This window comes from Bidens hawaiensis, unplaced genomic scaffold (assembly GCF_021521415.1).
Source record: "Bidens hawaiensis isolate Kalapana, Puna unplaced genomic scaffold, B.hawaiensis_p1.1 tig00021177_1, whole genome shotgun sequence".
NCBI lineage: Eukaryota > Viridiplantae > Streptophyta > Magnoliopsida > Asterales > Asteraceae > Bidens > Bidens hawaiensis.
In genome coordinates this window covers 353,589-357,661 of record NW_027493272.1, presented here as the reverse complement: position 1 = coordinate 357,661, position 4,073 = coordinate 353,589, and positions in this window count along the sequence as shown.

Here is a 4,073-nt window from a genome sequence, read left to right as displayed (position 1 = left end):
GCTTATGATGCTTTGGCCTTGGAAGATGCCATGAAGCTCCAAGAGCTACTGGACCAGAGGGGTATGCTTGACCGCACTGAGCATAAGCTGAAGGGCGTTGAAGAGGCTGCAGCCAAAGATGTGTTGCTTGCCAACCTTAACAAAAACTAAGCCGAACGCGCCCGTGATCAAGCTCAAGCTGCTCTCCAGGAAGCTCTGGTCACCAAAGAATGGCTTCTACGAGAAGCGTTGTCGCAGGTATGCGTAGTTCCGTAGTTTCTTCACGCTTTTCTTTATACTTAGAAAAGTTTTTGATATATTTTTATCTTGTAGGTTGTGCATCGGGTTCTCACGAACACATCTTATGACGATGCCATGAGCGCAGCCCTCAACGCTTCTCATGAGGATGGGGAAAAGGCTGGTTTCCTGCTTGGTCTAGGGTTTGTTGAGAAGGGCATCCCGCCTTCCAACTTCCCTCTTTATGACGTGGACACTGAAGCTGCTTATGACTAAGCAGTGAACCAGTATGCTGCCTTCCCGCATCCGGTGGTGGAGAAGGTGAACGAGATTGCTGCTGCTGATGATGAGCTTGCTATTCTCAAGGCTTTCCTTGAACCGCCACAGCCAACTGATGGTGCGGGTTCAAGCGGGTTTGGAGGGAGTGGTCCTGAAGCTTGAACCTTTAGATCCCTTCCCATCGCTAGGATAGATTTATGTTTTTGTAGGCGGGTAGATGCCCAGCCATTCTTGTAATCTTTGAATTTTTATGGAATATAAATGTTTTTGTTAATGTCTTGCCTTGTAAACCTTATATGTTTTATTCATGCATATTTTAGTTTAACTTAGCAACTTTCTAAGTGTTTTGGATAAGTTAACATGTCAACATGGTAGATAATAAGTTAAAGTTTTGCTTCCTCTATCATGATTGTGCGGGTAAGACCGTCACTTTCACTTAGTAGGATGGCTAAACTTTACATATATCTGACCTGCGTGAAGGTTTTCCTCATCTTTTCCTTAGAAATTTTTACCGTTTTTATGTTTATGCGGGTTTTGCCGCCTTCCACACGCAACGACTTACTTCTTCCCATACTTATTTATGCGGTGAATACCGGCATATCAGTGTGGAAAGTTCATAAGTATAAAGGTAAGGCTATCAACACAATGTGATAAAGGAGAATCATTTCCATTAGAAGTGGCTCTAGGCCTTTTCTTTACAAGTTTGGAATTGATCTACATGTAACACTTGCGTAATTGAGCTCCATTCCATGTTCTTGGGATGGGGGTGCCATCGAGCCTTTCGAGCCGGTATGCGCCTTTTCCCAAAACTTCTTTGATAATGTATGGCCCTTCCCAAACCGGGGCCAGCTTTCTTGGGGGCTCTTGGTTCGAAGCCTCGTTGTTACGCAGTATGTAGTCTCCGACATTGAAGTTGCAGAGTTTTACCCGCGTGTTGTAGTACTTTTGCATTTGTCGCTTATAATTTTCTTCACGCGTTGCGGCTAAGTCTCTGCGTTCTTCGGTTAGCATAAGGTCTAACCGTCTTTGCGCATCATTGTCTTCTGGTTGAGTCAAGACCCTTGGTGAGGGTAGACCAATTTCGACCGGGACCATGGCTTCAGTGCCATAGGTGAGACTGAACGAGGTTTCTCCCGTACTTGCCTTTTTCAGCGTTCTGTTTGCCCAAAGGACGTGTGGAACTTCGTCCACCCAGCCGGATCTATGTTCCAAGAGTCTTTTCTTTATGCCATCGACGATGCTCTTATTTGCTCTTTCCACCTCACCATTACCCTGCGGGTGTGCCTCTGAGGTAAAGGTGTGGGTGATTTGAAGTTCTTCCAGCCACTTTTGTAGCTTCTTGTCAGCAAAGTTGGTGCCGTTATCGCTCACCAAATTCTGTGGAAGTCCAAAACGACAAATAATAAATTCCCAAATAAATTTTTTGATATGTTTTGCGGTTGTTTGGGCTAAGGGTTTTGCTTCTATCCACTTGGTGAAGTAGTCGATGGCTACCACTAGAAACTGAACGTTCCCTGCTGCTGTGGGAAATAGGTCTGTCACATCGATGGTCCACTTCTGGAATGGCCATGAGGAGGTGACTGGAACAAGTTCATTCTTCGGGCGATGCGTGTTGGGTGCGTAGAGCTGGCAAGACCTACATTTTCTGATGTATGACAGCGCATCCGTATGCATCCCCGGCCAAAAGTATCCCGCGTTGTTTAGCTTAGCTACAACAGCGCGTGGACCTGCGTGTACTCCGCAGATGCCTTCGTGTACTTCCCTTAGGAGGTAATCAACATCTTGGTTTTCCACGCATCTTAGGAGTGGGTCAAGAAAATTACGTCTGTAAAGGATGTCATCAACGAGTTGATAGTTCAGTGCTTTACAGCCTATCTTTCTTGCTTGTGTTTTTTACTCTGGTAGTATACCCGCCGCAAGATAATTTATGATTGGTGTCATCCAAGTTTTCGTGTCGATTTGGATAACACAAATTTCCTTGTGCGGGACAGATGGTGCTCCAAGGAGTTCAACACGAATGTCCTTTCCCAAGTGGGTGAAGGCTAATGATGCAAGCTTGCTTAACGCATCCGCAGATTTGTTTTCGCTTCGCTTGACGTGTATGACTTTACAATCGTTAAAATCGCGCATAAGGGTTTTTGCTTGTGCGAGGTACGGGGCCATTGTGTCGTTTACGGCCGTGTACGTCCCGTTTATTTGGTTGGCTACTAACATGGAATCCACGTGGGCTTCCAAGTTTTTCACTCCCATCTTACGCGCAATTCTCAACCCGGCCAAGCTTCGTACTCCGCTTTGTTATTCGTACTTGGAAAATCCAGTCGAATAGCGTAAGTGTATTCTTGGCCTGCTGGGTTGGTTAGTTTCAACCCTGCGCCTGAACCCTCGTTATTGGCTGCTCCATCAGTGTAGAGTCGCTAGACATCATCAATGTCCTGTGCTGGAGAGGGTTGAGCCTTCTCCTGGCACTCTTTCTCCCGCGAAGCGGGGACTTCTGCAATAAAGTCGGCCAAGACCTGGCCTTTTATGGCTGGTCTTGGTTTGTACTTTATCGCGTATTCTCCCAATTCTATTGCCCATTTGGCTAGACGTCCTGACAACTCGGGTTTGCCTAGAACGTTTGCAAGTTTGAAATTGGTGAGAATGGCGATTGGGTGACCTTGGAAATATCATCTTAGCCTGCGTGAAGCCTGTACAAGCGCTAAGACTAATTTTTCCAGGGTAGAGTACCGGGTTTCTACGTCTGTTAAGACGCGGCTAACATCGTAGATTGGCATCTGGATGCCTTTCCGTTCTACTAGTAGGACTGCCCCGGTTGCTCTGTCTGTGGCGGAGAGGTATAGGATTAATTCCTCCCCCGCTTCTGGTGCTGTGAGCGTTGGGAGTTCGATCAAGCGTGACCGAATTTCCTGAAAAGCTGCTTCCGCTTCTGGTGTCCAGCGGAAGTGCGTTTTCTTTAAACAGTTTCTCAATGTTGACACGAATGGGAACGACCTATCCGCATGGTTTGCCAAAAAGCGGTTAATTGCGACTAGTCGTCCATTCAGTGTCTGAGCTTGTTTGATGGTAGTAGGTGATTCCATTTTGATAATGGCTTCGACTTTTTCAGGGTTCGCTCTGAAGCCATCTTTGGTAACGATGACTCCTAAGAACTTCCTTTCTTCCATCCCAAAAGAACACTTGCTCGGATTGAGCTTCATGTTTATCTTTCTGAGCGTGTTGAAAGTTTCCTCGATGTCTTTCAACATCGCTTCTGGCTCAAGGCTTTTGATGACCAAGTCATCCATGTAAACTTCCAAGTTCCTCCCAATTTGGGCATGGAACTCTTTATTCATTAGGCGTTGGTACGTGGATCCGGCATTCTTAAGTTCGAATGGCATCATCTGATAACAAAATGTGCCATCGGGCGTCCGAAATGCGGTTTTGTCTTGATCGTCAACGGCCATGTGGATTTGATGGTATCCTTTATACGCATCAAGGAAGCATTTAAGGCGAAACGGTGCTAACGAATCTACCTTAAGGTCAATTTCGGGTAACGGGTAACAATCTTTGGTGCATGCTTTGTTTAGGTCTTTGAAATC